Source organism: Carassius auratus, unplaced genomic scaffold (assembly GCF_003368295.1).
Source record: "Carassius auratus strain Wakin unplaced genomic scaffold, ASM336829v1 scaf_tig00216413, whole genome shotgun sequence".
Lineage (NCBI taxonomy): Eukaryota > Metazoa > Chordata > Actinopteri > Cypriniformes > Cyprinidae > Carassius > Carassius auratus.
Genome location: NW_020528558.1, coordinates 195141 through 215048, shown reverse-complemented (window position 1 = coordinate 215048; position 19908 = coordinate 195141). Strand labels below are relative to the sequence as shown.

The window sequence follows — 19908 nt, the reverse complement described above, 5'->3', positions numbered from 1 at the left end:
TAAAATCTTGCTCCAGGTGAGGCTCGAATCACAACCTCGGCATTGCTCTGCTGAATACTGTCTTATAAGTACCGCGCGCTGACCGATTGCGCCACTGGAGCTGACATCTTAGTTCGCCATTGTAGTTTTTTACCGATTGCACTACTTGAGCTGACCACATTGACCAGCTGATTACTGTCTTATAAGTAACGCACGCTGATGCCACTGGAGCTGGTGACAGAACCTTGCTTGAAGATGGGCATTCTTTACTAAGCTGGTTTCAATGAGACTCATCTTTCAGAACACCCTGTGAACTTTCTTCTAACTGATTAAAGATATCTGATTTTCAACGTATATTTATTATCTTAATTTCAACTGATTGTATATGTTAGGCTATTAACTCAATTACTACTGAAATATCTCTCGCTTTCTAAAACCTTGCTCCAGCGTGAGGCTCGAACTCACAACCTCGGCATTGCTCTGCTGAATACTGTCTTATAAGTACCCGCGCGCTTGACCGATTGCCGCCACTGGGGCTGACATCTTTGTGGCGCCATTGTAGTTTTTGACCGATTGTGCTACTGGAGCTGTTGACTCGAATACATATTACCAAAGACTAACTGATTGCAGACATCTGCTCTTCAAACAGTCTTTAATATTAAGCCTTGACTTTAAATGGTGATTGATTGTTTGATTGATTACTGTCTTATAAGCATCGCGCTCACCGCTTGCACCACTGGAGCTGATGACTAGTTGAGACATTGTACCTTTTGACCGAATGCACTACTGGAGCTGTTGACTCAACCGCATATTACTGAACAGTATGGTCTTTAATCAGACTGATTTTCAAAACTACACCGTGATCTTTCTTTTAGGTAAAAACACAAATCTTGATTTCAACTGATTGTATATGTTAGGCTGTGACCTCCATTGCTACTGAAATGTCTCGCTTTCTAAAATCTTGCTCCAGGTGAGACTCAAATTCACAACCTCGGCATTGCTCTGCTGAATACTGTCTTATAAGTACTGCGCGCTGACCGATTGCGCCACTGGAGCTGACATCTTAGTTCGCCATTGTAGTTTTTTACCGATTGCACTACTTGAGCTGACTACATTGACCAGCTGATTACTGTCTTATAAGTAACGCACGCTGATGCCACTGGAGCTGGTGACAGAACCTTGCTTGAAGATGGGCATTCTTTACTAAGCTGGTTTCAATGAGACTCATCTTTCAGAACACCCTGTGAACTTTCTTCTAACTGATTAAAGATATCTGATTTTCAACGTATATTTATTATCTTAATTTCAACTGATTGTATATGTTAGGCTATGAACTCAATTGCTACTGAAATAGCTCTGCTTCTAAAACCTTGCTCCAGGTGAGGCTCGAACTCACAACCTCGGCATTGCTCTGCTGAATACTGTCTTATAAGTACCGCGCACTGACCGATTGCGCCACTGGGGCTGACATCTTTGACGCCATTGTAGTTTTTGACCGATTGCGCTACTGGAGCTGTTGACTCGAATACATATTACCAAAGACTAACTGATTGCAGACATCTGCTCTTCAAACAGTCTTTAATATAAGCCTTGACTTTAAATGGTGATTGATTGTTTGATTGATTACTGTCTTATAAGCATCGCGCTCACCGCTTGCACCACTGGAGCTGAATGACTAGTTGAGACATTGTACTTTTGACCGAACGCACTACTGGAGCTGTTGGACTCAACCGCATATTACTGAACAGTATGGTATTTAATCAGACTGATTTTCAAAACTACACCGTGATCTTTCTTCTAGGTAAAACACGAATCTTGATTCAACTGATTGTATATGTTAGGCTGTGACCACCATTGCTACTGAAATGTCTCGCTTTCTAAAACCTTGTTCCAGGTGAGGCTCGAACTCACAACCTCGGCATTGCTCTGCTGAATACTGTCTTATAAGTACCGCGCGCTGACCGATTGTGCCACTGGAGCTGACTTCTTATTCGCCATTGTAGTTTTTTACCGATTGCACTACTTGAGCTGACTACATTGACCAGTTTGTTACTGTCTTATAAGTAACGCACGCTGATGCCACTGGAGCTGGTGACAGAACCTTGCTTGAAGATGGGCATTCTTTACTAAGCTGGTTTCAATGAGAGTCATCTTTCAGAACACCCTGTGAACTTTCTTCTAACTGATTAAAGATATCTGATTTTCAACGTATATTTATTATCTTAATTTCAACTGATTGTATATGTTAGGCTATGAACTCAATGCTACTGAAATAGCTCTCGCTTTCTAAAACCTTGCTCCAGGTGAGGCTCGAACTCACAACCTCGGCATTGCTCTGCTGAATAATGTCTTATAAGTACCCCTCGCTGACCGATTGCGCCACTGGGGCTGACATCTTTGATGCCATTGTAGTTTTTGACCGATTGCGCTACTGGAGCTGTTGACTCGAATACATATTACCAAAGACTAACTGATTACAGACATCTGCTCTTCAACCAGTCTTTAATATTAAGCCATGACCTTAGCTGGTGATTGATTGTTTGATTGATTACTGTCTTATAAGCATCGCGCTCACGCTTGCACCCCTGGAGCTGAATGACTAGATGAGACATTGTACCTTTTGACCGAACGCACTACTGGAGCTGATGACTCAACCGCATATTACTGAAACAGTATGGTCTTTAATCAGACTGATTTTGAAAACTACACCGTGATCTTTCTTCTAGGTAAAAACACAAATCTTGATTTCAACTGATTGTATATGTTAGGCTGTGACCTCCATTGCTACTGAAATATCTCTCGCTTTCTAAAACCTTGCTCCAGGTGAGGCTCGAACTCACAACCTCGGCATTGCTCTGCTGAATACTGTCTTATAAGTACCCGCGCGCTGACCGATTGCGCCACTGGAGCTGGCATCTTAGTTCACCATTGTAGTTTTTTACCGATTGCACTACTTGAGCTGACTACATTGACCAGCTGATTACTGTCTTATAAGTAACGCACGCTGATGCCACTGGAGCTGGTGACAGAACCTTGCTTGAAGATGGGCATTCTTTACTAAGCTGGTTTCAATGAGAGTCATCTTTCAGAACACCCTGTGAACTTTCTTCTAACTGATTAAAGATATCTGATTTTCAACGTATATTTATTATCTTAATTTCAACTGATTGTATATGTTAGGCTATGAACTCAATTGCTACTGAAATAGCTCTCGCTTTCTAAAACCTTGCTCCAGGTGAGGCTCGAACTCACAACCTCGGCATTGCTCTGCTGAATACTGTCTTATAAGTACCCCTCGCTGACCGATTGCGCCACTGGGGCTGACATCTTTGATGCCATTGTAGTTTTTGACCGATTGCGCTACTGGAGCTGTTGACTCGAATACATATTACCAAAGACTAACTGATTACAGACATCTGCTCTTCAACCAGTCTTTAATATTAAGCCATGACCTTAGCTGGTGATTGATTGTTTGATTGATTACTGTCTTATAAGCATCGCGCTCACCGCTTGCACCACTGGAGCTGATGACTAGTTGAGACATTGTACCTTTTGACCGAACGCACTACTGGAGCTGTTGACTCAACTGCATATTACTGAACAGTATGGTCTTTAATCAGACTGATTTTCAAAACTACACCGTGATCTTTCTTCTAGGTAAAAACACGAATCTTGATTTCAACTGATTGTATATGTTAGGCTGTGACCTCCATTGCTACTGAAATGTCTCGCTTTCTAAAACCTTGCTCCAGGTGAGGCTCGAACTCACAACCTCGGCATTGCTCTGCTGAATACTGTCTTATAAGTACCGCGCGCTGACCGATTGCGCCACTGGGGCTTAAAACTTTGTGCGCCATTGTAGTTTTTGACCGATTGCGCTACTGGAGCTGTTGACTCGAATACATATTACCAAAGACTAACTGATTACAGACATCTGCTCTTCAACCAGTCTTTAATATTAAGCCATGACCTTAGCTGGTGATTGATTGTTTGATTGATTACTGTCTTATAAGCATCACGCTCACCGCTTGCACCACTGGAGCTGATGACTAGTTGAGACATTGTACCTTTTGACCGAACGCACTACTGGAGCTGTTGACTCAACCGCATATTACTGAACAGTATGGTCTTTAATCAGACTGATTTTCAAAACTACACCGTGATCTTTCTTCTAGGTAAAAACACGAATCTTGATTCAACTGATTGTATATGTTAGGCTGTGACCTCATCTGCTACTGAAATGTCTCGCTTTCTAAAACCTTGTTCCAGGTGAGGCTCGAACTCACAACCTCGGCATTGCTCTGCTGAATACTGTCTTATAAGTACCGCGCGCTGACCGATTGCGCCACTGGAGCTGACTTCTTAATTCGCCATTGTAGTTTTTTACCGATTGCACTACTTGAGCTGACTACATTGACCAGCTGATTACTGTCTTATAAGTAACGCACGCTGATGCCACTGGAGCTGGTGACAGAACCTTGCTTGAAGATGGGCATTCTTTACTAAGCTGGTTTCAATGAGACTCATCTTTCAGAACACCCTGTGAACTTTCTTCTAACTGATTAAAGATATCTGATTTTCAACGTATATTTATTATCTTAATTTCAACTGATTGTATATGTTAGGCTATTAACTCAATTACTACTGAAATATCTCTCGCTTTCTAAAACCTTGCTCCAGGTGAGGCTCGAACTCACAACCTCGGCATTGCTCTGCTGAATACTGTCTTATAAGTACCGCGCGCTGACCGATTGCGCCACTGGGGCTGACATCTTTGTGCGCCATTGTAGTTTTTGACCGATTGTGCTACTGGAGCTGTTGACTCGAATACATATTACCAAAGACTAACTGATTGCAGACATCTGCTCTTCAAACAGTCTTTAATATTAAGCCTTGACTTTAAATGGTGATTGATTGTTTGATTGATTACTGTCTTATAAGCATCGCGCTCACCGCTTGCACCACTGGAGCTGATGACTAGTTGAGACATTGTACCTTTTGACCGAATGCACTACTGGAGCTGTTGACTCAACCGCATATTACTGAACAGTATGGTCTTTAATCAGACTGATTTTCAAAACTACACCGTGATCTTTCTTTTAGGTAAAAACACAAATCTTGATTTCAACTGATTGTATATGTTAGGCTGTGACCTCCATTGCTACTGAAATGTCTCGCTTTCTAAAATCTTGCTCCAGGTGAGACTCAAATTCACAACCTCGGCATTGCTCTGCTGAATACTGTCTTATAAGTACTGCGCGCTGACCGATTGCGCCACTGGAGCTGACATCTTAGTTCGCCATTGTAGTTTTTTACCGATTGCACTACTTGAGCTGACTACATTGACCAGCTGATTACTGTCTTATAAGTAACGCACGCTGATGCCACTGGAGCTGGTGACAGAACCTTGCTTGAAGATGGGCATTCTTTACTAAGCTGGTTTCAATGAGACTCATCTTTCAGAACACCCTGTGAACTTTCTTCTAACTGATTAAAGATATCTGATTTTCAACGTATATTTATTATCTTCATTTCAACTGATTGTATATGTTAGGCTATGAACTCAATTGCTACTGAAATAGCTCTTGCTTTCTAAAACCTTGCTCCAGGTGAGGCTCGAACTCACAACCTCGGCATTGCTCTGCTGAATACTGTCTTATAAGTACCGCGCACTGACCGATTGCGCCACTGGGGCTGACATCTTTGACGCCATTGTAGTTTTTGACCGATTGCGCTACTGGAGCTGTTGACTCGAATACATATTACCAAAGACTAACTGATTGCAGACATCTGCTCTTCAAACAGTCTTTAATATTAAGCCTTGACTTTAAATGGTGATTGATTGTTTGATTGATTACTGTCTTATAAGCATCGCGCTCACCGCTTGCACCACTGGAGCTGATGACTAGTTGAGACATTGTACCTTTTGACCGAACGCACTACTGGAGCTGTTGACTCAACCGCATATTACTGAACAGTATGGTATTTAATCAGACTGATTTTCAAAACTACACCGTGATCTTTCTTCTAGGTAAAAACACGAATCTTGATTCAACTGATTGTATATGTTAGGCTGTGACCTCCATTGCTACTGAAATGTCTCGCTTTCTAAAACCTTGTTCCAGGTGAGGCTCGAACTCACAACCTCGGCATTGCTCTGCTGAATACTGTCTTATAAGTACCGCGCGCTGACCGATTGTGCCACTGGAGCTGACTTCTTAATTCGCCATTGTAGTTTTTTACCGATTGCACTACTTGAGCTGACTACATTGACCAGTTTGTTTACTGTCTTATAAGTAACGCACGCTGATGCCACTGGAGCTGGTGACAGAACCTTGCTTGAAGATGGGCATTCTTTACTAAGCTGGTTTCAATGAGACTCATCTTTCAGAACACCCTGTGAACTTTCTTCTAACTGATTAAAGATATCTGATTTTCAACGTATATTTATTATCTTAATTTCAACTGATTGTATATGTTAGGCTATGAACTCAATTGTTACTGAAATATCTCTCGCTTTCTAAAATCTTGCTCCAGGTGAGGCTCGAACTCACAACCTCGGCATTGCTCTGCTGAATACTGTCTTATAAGTAACCCTCGCTGATCGATTGCGCCACTGGGGCTGACATCTTTGACGCCATCGTAGTTTTTGTACTGTCTTATAAGCATCGCGCTCACCACTTGCACCACTGGAGCTGATGACTAGTTGAGACATTGTACCATTGTAGTTTTTTACCGATTGCACTACTTGAGCTGACTACATTGACCAGCTGATTACTGTCTTATAAGTAACGCATGCTGATGCCACTGGAGCTGGTGACAGAACCTTGCTTGAAGATGGGCATTCTTTACTAAGCTGGTTTCAATGAGACTCATCTTTCAGAACACCCTGTGAACTTTCTGTCTTATAAGTACCCCTCGCTGACCGATTGCGCCACTGGGGCTGACATCTTCGACGCCATTGTAGTTTTTGACCGATTGCGCTACTGGAGCTGTTGACTCGAATACATATTACCAAAGACTAACTGATTACAGACATCTGCTCTTCAACCAGTCTTTAATATTAAGCCATGACCTTAGCTGGTGATTGATTGTTTGATTGATTACTGTCTTATAAGCATCGCGCTCACCGCTTGCACCCCTGGAGCTGATGACTAGATGAGACATTGTACTTTTTGACCGAACGCACTACTGGAGCTGATGACTCAACCGCATATTACTGAACAGTATGGTCTTTAATCAGACTGATTTTGAAAACTACACCGTGATCTTTCTTCTAGGTAAAAACACGAATCTTGATTTCAACTGATTGTATATGTTAGGCTGTGACCTCCATTGCTACTGAAATATCTCTCGCTTTCTAAAACCTTGCTCCAGGTGAGGCTCGAACTCACAACCTCGGCATTGCTCTGCTGAATACTGTCTTATAAGTACCGCGCGCTGACCGATTGCGCCACTGGAGCTGGCATCTTAGTTCACCATTGTAGTTTTTTACCGATTGCACTACTTGAGCTGACTACATTGACCAGCTGATTACTGTCTTATAAGTAACGCACGCTGATGCCACTGGAGCTGGTGACAGAACCTTGCTTGAAGATGGGCATTCTTTACTAAGCTGGTTTCAATGAGAGTCATCTTTCAGAACACCCTGTGAACTTTCTTCTAACTGATTAAAGATATCTGATTTTCAACGTATATTTATTATCTTAATTTCAACTGATTGTATATGTTAGGCTATGAACTCAATTGCTACTGAAATAGCTCTCGCTTTCTAAAACCTTGCTCCAGGTGAGGCTCGAACTCACAACCTCGGCATTGCTCTGCTGAATACTGTCTTATAAGTACCCCTCGCTGACCGATTGCGCCACTGGGGCTGACATCTTTGATGCCATTGTAGTTTTTGACCGATTGCGCTACTGGAGCTGTTGACTCGAATACATATTACCAAAGACTAACTGATTACAGACATCTGCTCTTCAACCAGTCTTTAATATTAAGCCATGACCTTAGCTGGTGATTGATTGTTTGATTGATTACTGTCTTATAAGCATCGCGCTCACCGCTTGCACCACTGGAGCTGATGACTAGTTGAGACATTGTACCTTTTGACCGAACGCACTACTGGAGCTGTTGACTCAACTGCATATTACTGAACAGTATGGTCTTTAATCAGACTGATTTTCAAAACTACACCGTGATCTTTCTTCTAGGTAAAAACACGAATCTTGATTTCAACTGATTGTATATGTTAGGCTGTGACCTCCATTGCTACTGAAATGTCTCGCTTTCTAAAACCTTGCTCCAGGTGAGGCTCGAACTCACAACCTCGGCATTGCTCTGCTGAATACTGTCTTATAAGTACCGCGCGCTGACCGATTGCGCCACTGGGGCTTAAAACTTTGTGCGCCATTGTAGTTTTTGACCGATTGCGCTACTGGAGCTGTTGACTCGAATACATATTACCAAAGACTAACTGATTACAGACATCTGCTCTTCAACCAGTCTTTAATATTAAGCCATGACCTTAGCTGGTGATTGATTGTTTGATTGATTACTGTCTTATAAGCATCACGCTCACCGCTTGCACCACTGGAGCTGATGACTAGTTGAGACATTGTACCTTTTGACCGAACGCACTACTGGAGCTGTTGACTCAACCGCATATTACTGAACAGTATGGTCTTTAATCAGACTGATTTTCAAAACTACACCGTGATCTTTCTTCTAGGTAAAAACACGAATCTTGATTCAACTGATTGTATATGTTAGGCTGTGACCTCATCTGCTACTGAAATGTCTCGCTTTCTAAAACCTTGTTCCAGGTGAGGCTCAAACTCACAACCTCGGCATTGCTCTGCTGCATACTGTCTTATAAGTACCGCGCGCTGACCGATTGCGCCACTGGAGCTGACTTCTTAATTCGCCATTGTAGTTTTTTACCGATTGCACTACTTGAGCTGACTACATTGACCAGCTGATTACTGTCTTATAAGTAACGCACGCTGATGCCACTGGAGCTGGTGACAGAACCTTGCTTGAAGATGGGCATTCTTTACTAAGCTGGTTTCAATGAGAGTCATCTTTCAGAACACCCTGTGAACTTTCTTCTAACTGATTAAAGATATCTGATTTTCAACGTATATTTATTATCTTAATTTCAACTGATTGTATATGTTAGGCTATGAACTCAATTGCTACTGAAATATCTCTCGCTTTCTAAAACCTAGCTCCAGGTGAGGCTCGAACTCACAACCTCGGCATTGCTCTGCTGAATACTGTCTTATAAGTACCCCGCGCTGACAGATTGCGCCACTGGGGCTGACATCTTCGACGCCATTGTAGTTTTTGACCTATTGCGCTACTGGAGCTGTTGACTCGAATACATATTACCAAAGACTAACTGATTACAGACATCTGCTCTTCAACCAGTCTTTAATATTAAGCCATGACCTTAGCTGGTGATTGATTGTTTGATTGATTACTGTCTTATAAGCATCGCGCTCACCGCTTGCTCCACTGGAGCTGATGACTAGTTGAGACATTGTACCTTTTGACCGAATGCACTACTGGAGCTGGTGACTCAACCGCATATTACTTAACAGTATGGTCTTTAATCAGACTTATTTTCAAAACTACACTGTGATCTTTCTTCTAGGTAAAAACACGAATCTTGATTTCAACTGATTGTATATGTTAGGCTGTGACCTCCATTGCTACTGAAATGTCTCGCTTTCTAAAACCTTGTTCCAGGTGAGGCTCGACCTCACAACCTCGGCATTGCTCTGCTGAATACTTTCTTATAAGTACCGCGCGCTGACCGATTGCGTCCACTGGAGCTGACATCTTAGTTCGCCATTGTAGTTTTTTACCGATTGCACTACTGGAGCTGTTGACTCAAACACATATTACCAAATACTAACTGATTATAGACATCTGATCTTCAACCAATCTTTAATATTAAGCCATGAATAGTTGAGCCATTGTAGCTTTTGACCGAATGCACTCTTGGAGGTCTCGACTCGAAATGTATATTACTGAACACTATGGTCTTTAGTTAGACTGATTTTCAAAACTACACCGTGAGCTTTCTTCTATGTAATAGCAGGAATCTAATTGCCAACTGATTATTTATGTTATGCTTCAAACTCCACTGCTTCCAAAATGTCTTTCTAAAATCTTCCTCTAGCTGAGGCTCGAGCTCACAACCTCAGTATTGCCCTGCTGCCTACTGTTTTAGTTTTACAGCGCTGACTGATTGCACTTTTGGAACTTTTGAAGCCAAAACATATTGCCAAATAAAAAAAAAAACTTACATTCCAATTAAGACTATCACAATATTAGATCTTTCTTATCATGGTTATTTTGGCCATAAGAATTCAAGATATAAAAATATTGTGATATCTACAGAAACTATGAACAATGCTCTTTTTTACAGGTGCCGGTCTAATGCTTTATCAAAAGGTTGTTTCTTTTTTGTATTTTGATGTCTGATTCCTTGTGCTAAAACTGTTGCACACATCTCAATAAATTACAATGTCGTGGAAAAGTTCATTTATTTCAGTAATTCAAACTCAAATTGTGAAACTCGTGTTTTAAATAAATCCAGTGCACTACTGAAGTAGTTTAAGTATCTGGTTATTTTAATTGTGATGATTTTGTCTCACATTTAACAAAAATCCACCAATTCTCAACAAATAGCCTTCATAAGTCCAATAAATAAAATCATGTTTAGTGAATGGTTGGCATTTTGGAAAGTATGTTGATTTATTGTACATGTACTCAATACTTGGTAGGTGCTCTTTTTGCTTTCATTACTGCCACAATTCAGCGTGGAATGGAGAATCAGTTTGTGGCACTGCTGAGGTGGTAAGGAAGCCCAGGTTTCTTTGACAGTGGCCTTCAGCTCATCTGCATTTTTTGGTCTCTTGTTTCTCATTTTACTCTTGACAATACCCCATAGATTCTCTATGAGTTTCAGGTCTGGTGAGTTTGCAGGCCAGTCAAGCACACCAACACCATGACCATTTAACGAACTTTTGGCAGTGTAGGCAGGTGCCTAATCCTGCTGGAAGATGAAATCATCATCTTCAAAAAGCTGGTGAGCAGAAGGAAGCATGAAGTGCTCGAAAAGTTCTTGGTAAACTGGTGCAGTGATTTTTATTTTCAAAAAAACAATGGACTAACACCAGCAGATGACATTGCACCCCAAAATCATCATAGACTGTGTAAACTTAACACTGGACTTCAAGCAACTTGGGTTATGAGCTTTTCCACCGCTTCCTCCAGACTTTAGGAACAAAAAGTCCAGACTTTACAAAACATGCTCTCATCTGAAAAGAGGACTTTGGACCACTGGGCAACAGTCCAGTTCTTCTTCTCCTTAGCCCAGGTAAGAGGCCTCTGACGTTGTCTGTGTTTCAGGAATGGCTTAACAAGAGGAATACAAAAGCTGTAGCCAAATTCCTTGAGGCGTCTGTATGCCTTGACCCCAGCCTCAGTCCATTCCTTGTGAAGGTCTCTCAACTTCTTGAATCGATTTAACTTGACAATCCTCATAAGGCTGTGGTTCTTTCGGTTGGTAGTGCATCTATTTCTTCCACACTTTTTCGTTCCACTCAACTTTCAGTTAGCATGCTTGGATACAGCACTCTGTGAACAGCCAGCTTCTTTGGCAATGAATGTTTGTGGCTTACCCTTCTTGTGAAGGGTGTCAGTAATTGTCTTTTGGAATGTATTTAATACATAAATACATAACGAGAAAAGTCATGACATTTGCCAAGTATGGTAACCAATACTCAGAATTGATGCTCTACATTTAACCCATCCAAGTGTACACACACACACACACACAGCAGTGAGAAGTGAACACACACCCAGAGCAGTGGGCAGCTATATATCCAGAAATCGGGGAGCAACTGGGGGTTCAGTGCCTTGTTCAAGGGCACTTCAGCCATGGGTATTGAGAGTGGAGGAGAGCACTGTTCATTTTCAATGAACCCCCCCATCCCCCCCCCCCCCCCCTTCTGGTAACTAGTCTCTAACCATTAGGCCACAGCTGCCCCAGTTTCACAATTTGAGTTGAATTACTAAAATAAATGAACTTTTTCACAAAATTCTAATTTATTGAGACACACCTGCACAAGTAAGGAAATGAGCACCCCCTGCTGGCTGGACTAAAACTAGCTACAGCAGCAAGCAATTTTTATTTATTTTTTCACAGCAGCCTACCAGCCATCATAATGTGCTACTAGCTTCAAAAAGAAAAGCTGGTACTACAGACACACTACATCATTATTGTCTTGAGAATGCAGTTCTAGAGAAGGAGGCAATTAGGCTGAGGAAGCTGCGAGGTTTCCATTATTTTAGCATTTAATGACCAGGCTTGATGCAGAGATGAAGGTCTCAGCTCTGAAATTATGCATTATCTGGCAGATCTTAGTGCACCCTCCTAAGACTCCTTCTCCCTCACCATGAATACATTTACATGGGAATGCTTATTTCCCTGATTTCAGGCATTAAAATTAGAATATACAATACAAATCTACCCATGGAAGACAAGCATCTACTCACTGTTAAGGTTTTTAATGACCCTGTTTCATATCTTCCTGCACTTTTTTTCTAGTCATAGGGGTGGGGGCAACTTGTGGAAATGAGAATCATGTCTTTCCATTAGTTTAGATAAAATTGTTACAAAATGGAGGAATATTTTAAGGCATGTCTAGGAAGTCAGTCATATTAGTGGTAGAAACTCTTTAATGAGAACATCTTTACTAAAACAGCAAATGCTGAAGGAATGGTAACTAGTTCATCATATAATCAGTGTCTCTCCAAAAAGTCACAACCCCTGCCCCTTTAGTCTGATCTAAGTGAGAAACTAATACAAATAACAAAAGCAAACAACATAATTACTAAAACGTAAAAATTAAAATGTATTAAATACTATGATAGTATATATATTACATAGTATATACATATTACAAAAACAACACTAGTGTGCATTTGTAGAAATGTCCTAAATGTATTGTCAAAGATGGCATCATTACATAAAACAAAAGAAAGAATTACTATAACTATAATATCACTAAAACCAATTTGTCTGACGCTCTCTGCTACTTTTCAGAACCCAGAAGTGTCAACATGGCCCTTGTCTGCACTGTCATCTAGAGCTCTTCTATGAGAACATTCCTGCATGAAAAGTTTCAGCCATCCATTGAAGTCAGGACTGAGGAGATGTGTCTTTCACTGCTAAGAGATGTTCATCATTCTTGATCCCAGTCTGTCAGGCCCTGGTGTTTTAGTGCCTCTTGCTATTAGGCAGAATTGACAGGCCAAGAAGGTTGCAAATAGCAGAAATGCATGAAATTAAGGAGGGCACCGCGTGTGTGTGCATGATGGGAGAGAGCAAGTGAAGTGTGGCCGTCATTTAATCTGCAATTTATCAGTTTAGGCTGCACCTTGTTTCAATAGAGCAACGGCGTCTCATCTCTTCCATTGCATCCTCTCTCTCATTCGCTCTTTCTCTGCATGCACCTCTTAATGTAGTTTGTCAGCGTGGGGCCGGATGGAGTGGGAGAGATATAGTGGAGAGGTATTTTTTATTTTTATTTTTATTATTTCTGAAAACCATCTATTAATATATAGCATTGTCGTCCCCTCCATGGGCGAGTTTCTATAGCTGTGTGACAGAGAGAGAAAGAGAGAGCGCCTGTGGAGGCTTATATGTCACATAGGGCTGAGGTCACACTCTCAAATCGTTTGCTTCGGGAACGTGCATGCACAAACATACACATCTCTTCTTTAACACTGAGAACAATCATTTCAGGGCAGTCAATGCTTAATTGGCATTTTTCCCATTAGGCCTCTCTATTAATGTCTTTTTAAATCAGATTTGTATGAGTTGTGAGCTAGTTCCTGTTATATTTCCCATTTTAGAAGCCTAATCGAATTACCTCACTGGGCTTCTGTGGAATGCTATTTTTCTATATCCATGACAATATTCAATTTAAATGGCCTCCCTGCTAAACAGGTTGACAAGCATAGTGTATTAATCTTAGTGCAATATCTCCTGAAATGACATGCAATCTGTAACCTGCTTTGTTGCGTTTATGTGCCCAGATGTCTGCGAAGGAAGTGTCCATCATGACGTGGAAAAAAAGGCACACATGGTTTTGGTAGAAATTGCTATTTGTTCAGTTTTGTTTTGCAGTAAATAGCATTAAGTATAAAATTGCTTAAAAGTTACAGTGAAGACATCATGACATTGAGAAAAAAGTTTCTTTGCTGTGTTTATTTTTATATTTATTTTTTAAATTTACAATAAAGACATTTACAATATTACAGAAGACTGTGTTGTCCAGTTTTGCTTTGCAGTAATAAGTAAAGGAATTAATACTTTTATTCAGCAAGGATGCATTAAATCTCCTGAAATGACATGAAATCTGCATTAAAAGGATGCACTTTTTCAAGATAACCTAACTATGCAACTCCTCCTCACTGCACATCATTTACATCTCTGCACATCATCTGTGTAGCAGTTTCTTTGTATCATCTCTACACATCATCTGTGTTGTAGTTTGATATATTTCATTATTTGTATTTAATTATCTTCTTTTTATTATTATTATTATTATTATTATTATTATTATTATTATTATTATTATTATTATTATTATTATTATTATTATTATATTCCATTATTTGTATTTAGTTTTCTCTTTTTTGACAGTTTAAAAAGAGTATGCCGGACCTACATTTCACTCCTTATTGTGTCATATAACTTGTGTGTGAGAAATAAATCTTGATAAATTTATCAAAAGTAACAGTAAATATATTATTATTATTATTATTAATAATAATAATAATAATAATAATAGGATTTGCATTACAAATACATTTGTGAATAAAGTGTCCATCATGATGTAGAAAAAAAATAATAAAAAATCATCATAATCATCCCACTCATTGTTTTGGAGTAAAACTCAGGTTGTTGTCCTTTTTTTATTTATTTATTTATTTTATTTTTTCAATTATTAATTAAATGGATCAAAAGTCACACTAAACACATTTAATATTACAGAAGATTTCTATTTCCAATAAATTTGTGAATTAATGCAATTTGCAGTGATGCCATTAAAGAAACTTTTTTGATTCCCCAAATAACTTTTCAGTCAATAGTTTAAAACATTAAAATACAGGTTCCAATAGTTAGTGATTAATGCAATAGAAAGCATGAAGAAGCCTAAAAAGGGATCTAAAGAACCTACTATAAGGAACCTTTTGCAAAATTGCAAGATTTTTCATGGAACCATCAATACCAATATAGAAACTTTATTTTTAAAAGTGTATGTGTTACCCATTTTTGTTCAGCAGTCCTGCACATGAGAATAAGTGTTGGGGCATTAATGGTCAGCAGGACACTGGTCTGAACTGGACCATGGTGCCACTATCACACAGCACTTTTTCAACAAGAGCCTCTTTAATATAGAGCAAATTCACCTTTGTTATCCTGCTGGGCTGACAAGCATGGCAGGGAAGCCAGAACCAGCCCTGTTTAATGCTTGTGCCCTGTAAAACAGCATTGCACAGCAGAAAAGTCAAGCCTGTGTTAAATACCTGCAGGGTGTATAATTCAGGCAACCAGGGGAGAAGAAGAGAGAAATGGAGAGAGGAAAAAGAACTAGGGCATCTAAAAAAAGGAGAGATGGGGAACAGGAACTCTCACCTGGAAGGATTTGATGACACGCATAAGTAGCAGGATGTAATTTAAACTAAGTTTAAGAATAGCAGAGGTTAAAACATGAATCTTAATATTAGTTTAGTGAGGTTCAAAATGTTAAATTTATTTACCCTGTAACATAGCTTTAATATTAGCAAGGCCTTTAGACAAGGCTTTGGCAGTTAAACTGTAGTAAACAAATAATTTTAGCTGAATAAATAAATACTTGCCAGTTGGCTTGTAGGCCTTTCTTTCTTTTTGAGGTTTGGGATCAAAAAAAAAAAATTTTGCATTACAAATGACCAAAAGTGACAGTAAAGACATTTATTATAAAGATTTTTATTTCAAATAAATGCTGTTCTTTTTTACTTTCCATTCAAAGAATCCTGAAAAATACATTTGTATCTTGGTATTAACAAAATCATTAAGCAGGACAACTGTTTGTAACATTCATAATAATAATATTAATAATAATAAATGTTTCTCAAGCAGCAGATCTGCATATTAGAATTATTTCTAAAGTATCATGTGACACTGAAGACTGTAACTGATTATGAAAATTCAGCTTTTCCCTCAAAGGAATAAATGACATTTTAAAATATATTAAACTAGAAAGTGGTTTTTTTAAATTATATTATTGTAATAACTGTAATATCCTATGATAATACTGTTTACTCTTTTACTGTATTTGTGATCATAAATACAGCCTACAGGTGAGCATAAAAAGGTGTAGAATATCAAAAAATAATGATACAATACAGTTTCATGGTCAGTAAGAAACATGGATGTCCAAAACGTTCATCAGTGGCATAAAGTTCATTTTAGACACTACAAACTGTCACTTATTTTGCCCTAACATATTTTGTTGCTTTGTTATAGTCCATTAAAACCATGCTATATATATAGATGTATATATGTGTATATATATATATATAGATGTAGATATAAACTATACATTTTATCATATTGTTTTGCGATCAGATCTCTTCAGCAATGACAACTGTTTTTTCCTCAAACGTGGATTAAACTCTTCTCCGATGATGACGTGACTTGACATTCTCTGCTCATTGCGTGTCGGGAGTCGAGACAACTCACTTTTCCATCAGGCACGTCGTCAGACAGCCTGCCCTGGGTCAGGTCCTCATAGGAGGGCCGCTGTGGCTGGAGACACATTTGCTTGTAACTTCTGTCACCTGTTGCTTGAGGGACAAGGCAGCATGACTGAGAGCAGTCACATCAGTGTAGATGAGCTATCTGATACCGGAAAACTGTGTGCCCGTCAATGTAGTTTCTTTTGGCATATCAGTGGCACAGCTCAGAGCTCATTTTTCATATTAATGCTGACAGAAATCAGTAAAGCAGGCGTCAAGCATACATACTTAGGCCAGATCGCTCTCACTCAGAAGGAGCCATTGGCTACAGATGATGCATGTCTGATTGATCGTACTGGTGGACTTTAGAGACGTCTGAGATCAAATATATCAACATCTGAGAAGAGCATTCTATAGGCTGAGGTGAACACTAACAAAAAGGGATCTTAAAGAGGCAGTTCACCCCAAAAATCTTTTATCAGCTTCCTGTCATTCCAAACCTGTATGAATGTCTCTGTGTGGGATCCAAAATAATATATATATATATATATATATATATATATATATATATATATATATATATAGATAGATAGATAGATAGATAGATAGATAGATAGATAGATAGATAGATAGATAGATAGATAGATAGATAGATAGATAGATAGATAATTTGCTTTTACTCTGAAATTACTTTCCTTTTCTGATGATTTAGGCCTTGGAGGCTATTGGATAATAGTCAAATAGTTTTATTTTAGCAAATTCTAAAATAGGTCTGGCTCAGTTCTGATTCAAATCACCCTGTTTTACCATCAAACCAACATATTTATACTACATTTACATTTATTCATTTAGCAGACGCTTTTATCCAAAGCAACATACAAATGAGGACAATGGAAGCAATCAAAAACAACAAAAAGAGCAATGATATATATGTCCTATAACAAGTCTCAGCTAGCTTAACACATTACATGCAAGGGCTTTTAAATAATATAATAAATAAAAAGAACTATAATGATATTGTTATTATTATAATGATAGATAATAAAAAAATTAAAATAAACTAGAGACAATACGCATTAATAAATCATAAAATATTTAGATTGGCTAATCTGTAATCCCAGATCAGGTTGATTTTTATGATGATAATAATAATAATGAGAATTTGTTTAGATTATATTAACAAATAGAACACACACACACACACACACACACACACAAAGATGTATTGCACTGAACTAACATTTAATCTGATTAGTTTATTTTTATTACAGCCAAGGTACCAGAGGTTCATATCATCTTAGATAGGAGGGCCTTCAAATATTGTATTGGAGTCCAAAAGATGGAGAACCACTGAGATTTAAAAATAAAATAAATAAATAAAATAAATCCCACTCTACATTTTTTCCTGATGGTCTGTTTCACTCTTAAATACATCACATTACGCAAGTAAAAATGTGAATGCTTGCTGACTTTAAAGAGGATATTCTCTGCTAACTGCAACAAAACAGGGCATAAAAATAAGTCGTGTAGTATATTACAAGACATTACTTAGGAGCTGAAACACCTAATATTCTTACAAGATCTGTAAAACGTTATTAATCTTCCATAAGTAGTATCATATAATAGGTTTATCTACTGCAGAAAGCTGCATTACAGACACTGAAGACCCTTTTTTCTGGGATGCTGAAAGTCTCTCGTGTCCATGCTGCAATCCCAGTGTGTGCAGGTTGAGCTGGGTTTCATTATTTACATCCCTGCGGATCCTCCTGAGCTCTAATCTGCATGTCTCGCAGGCTCCTCAGGGCTATTTCATTTAGCTTTAATATGTGCATTTGACGTTTTGTTCATTTAGCTTCCCCCTTTAATTTAATTGACATGCTGCTGCCTTGTTTTGTTTGTTCTCGCCTGTGTAGAGATGTTTTTTTTTTTTTTTTTTCATCTTCTAATGTTTCAATAATGCTTCAGTTGTGTTAGAACTTTTATTGTGTGCAGACAGACAGAGAAAATGAATTTATGCAAGCATGCTTATGGGAAGGTAAAAGTCAGTGATTTTTTCATTACATTACAATTGAGGTACCTGTGGGCATCAGCAGAATTGTGTTACGCAATCTAATTGACTGAATTATAACCAGTTTAGATTATGAGACTTCCGTTATTCTGGTTATCGATTATATGCACTGGTTAATGTTGCCTCTACATTAGCAGTAACTCGTTTCATAAAAGAACTTTAATAAAACAAGAGCAAATAAAGAGTTGTGATTTTAAGTTTAACGTTTCAAGAGCATAAACTTAATTTCTTATTATTTGAGTAGCACGATTTTTTATTTCTACTTTTTGCTCTTGTGAAGCTATTCGGGGACCATAAATATTTCTCAAAAGTAGCCTAAGAGCCACAGGTTCCCACTTTTTATTTTAGAATAGTATAAAAGAATGCTGAAGAAGTTATGGATTCTTTTCTTAAGAATTTGTTTCCTTGTAAGTGATATGTAAAACGTTAAAATAGGCTAAAAATTTGCAAAGTTTTACATTGTTGTTTATTAACATTTGGGAATTTAAATAATCTTGTAGACGTTCCATTTGTAATTTTTAGCATTACTCTGTCTAAAAGATGCATTTTAAAGGAAGGTTTCACAAAATGCTGTGTGTTTTATCTACAGTCTCTAATTGTGTTCTTTGTTTCGGCGACTTTAGAAGCGCTGGTCGCAAATGACGCGGCTGCCATCTAGCGGTCACGACGAGAATGACACTCACTCGAACACTGTATTAGAGGCCTTACCTGAACATTGGCTGATGATATTCCATCAATCGCAAATGATTCAGAGCAACTGGCGCAGCTTCGTATTAGTACACGTGTTCATTACACTTTCACACTCTGAGGCTGGAATAACACGATACAAATTTCAAATAAAACAGATGTTGAAACTGTTCATAATTCAGCATTTCTGAATGCATACTGTATGTGATATATTGGGTATATTACATAAAGTAGCCTATTTTAAAGGTGGATGACCCATGAGTGTATTGATTGTATAGCTGCATGTGAATCACAAATTATGTGAATAAAGCAGGCCTTACATAAACATATAATATATATAAAAAAAACAACCTTAACTGAGTAGTCTC

At 38.6% G+C, this 19908-nt stretch overlaps 10 non-coding genes across 10 annotated transcripts; all 10 read right to left on the bottom strand.

Annotated features, from left to right (window-relative positions):
• Window positions 1-1350: 1350 nt before the first annotated feature.
• On the bottom strand, window positions 1351-1444 carry trnai-uau (transfer RNA isoleucine (anticodon UAU)). Its single transcript has 2 exons — window positions 1407-1444; window positions 1351-1386 (listed from the first exon to the last, which is right to left on the bottom strand). It is a non-coding gene; the product is annotated as a tRNA-Ile (tRNA).
• Window positions 1445-1865: 421 nt separating this feature from the next.
• trnai-uau (transfer RNA isoleucine (anticodon UAU)) lies at window positions 1866-1959 on the bottom strand. The gene is made up of 2 exons: window positions 1922-1959; window positions 1866-1901 (listed from the first exon to the last, which is right to left on the bottom strand). It is a non-coding gene; the product is annotated as a tRNA-Ile (tRNA).
• Window positions 1960-2794: 835 nt separating this feature from the next.
• Window positions 2795-2889, bottom strand: trnai-uau (transfer RNA isoleucine (anticodon UAU)). Its single transcript has 2 exons — window positions 2851-2889; window positions 2795-2830 (listed from the first exon to the last, which is right to left on the bottom strand). It is a non-coding gene; the product is annotated as a tRNA-Ile (tRNA).
• Window positions 2890-3723: 834 nt separating this feature from the next.
• Window positions 3724-3817, bottom strand: trnai-uau (transfer RNA isoleucine (anticodon UAU)). The gene is made up of 2 exons: window positions 3780-3817; window positions 3724-3759 (listed from the first exon to the last, which is right to left on the bottom strand). It is a non-coding gene; the product is annotated as a tRNA-Ile (tRNA).
• A 423-nt stretch (window positions 3818-4240) lies between these two features.
• Window positions 4241-4334, bottom strand: trnai-uau (transfer RNA isoleucine (anticodon UAU)). Its single transcript has 2 exons — window positions 4297-4334; window positions 4241-4276 (listed from the first exon to the last, which is right to left on the bottom strand). It is a non-coding gene; the product is annotated as a tRNA-Ile (tRNA).
• A 317-nt stretch (window positions 4335-4651) lies between these two features.
• On the bottom strand, window positions 4652-4745 carry trnai-uau (transfer RNA isoleucine (anticodon UAU)). The gene is made up of 2 exons: window positions 4708-4745; window positions 4652-4687 (listed from the first exon to the last, which is right to left on the bottom strand). It is a non-coding gene; the product is annotated as a tRNA-Ile (tRNA).
• Window positions 4746-5580: 835 nt separating this feature from the next.
• trnai-uau (transfer RNA isoleucine (anticodon UAU)) lies at window positions 5581-5674 on the bottom strand. The gene is made up of 2 exons: window positions 5637-5674; window positions 5581-5616 (listed from the first exon to the last, which is right to left on the bottom strand). It is a non-coding gene; the product is annotated as a tRNA-Ile (tRNA).
• Window positions 5675-6096: 422 nt separating this feature from the next.
• On the bottom strand, window positions 6097-6190 carry trnai-uau (transfer RNA isoleucine (anticodon UAU)). Its single transcript has 2 exons — window positions 6153-6190; window positions 6097-6132 (listed from the first exon to the last, which is right to left on the bottom strand). It is a non-coding gene; the product is annotated as a tRNA-Ile (tRNA).
• A 1158-nt stretch (window positions 6191-7348) lies between these two features.
• On the bottom strand, window positions 7349-7442 carry trnai-uau (transfer RNA isoleucine (anticodon UAU)). Its single transcript has 2 exons — window positions 7405-7442; window positions 7349-7384 (listed from the first exon to the last, which is right to left on the bottom strand). It is a non-coding gene; the product is annotated as a tRNA-Ile (tRNA).
• Window positions 7443-8276: 834 nt separating this feature from the next.
• Window positions 8277-8370, bottom strand: trnai-uau (transfer RNA isoleucine (anticodon UAU)). The gene is made up of 2 exons: window positions 8333-8370; window positions 8277-8312 (listed from the first exon to the last, which is right to left on the bottom strand). It is a non-coding gene; the product is annotated as a tRNA-Ile (tRNA).
• Window positions 8371-19908: the final 11538 nt, after the last annotated feature.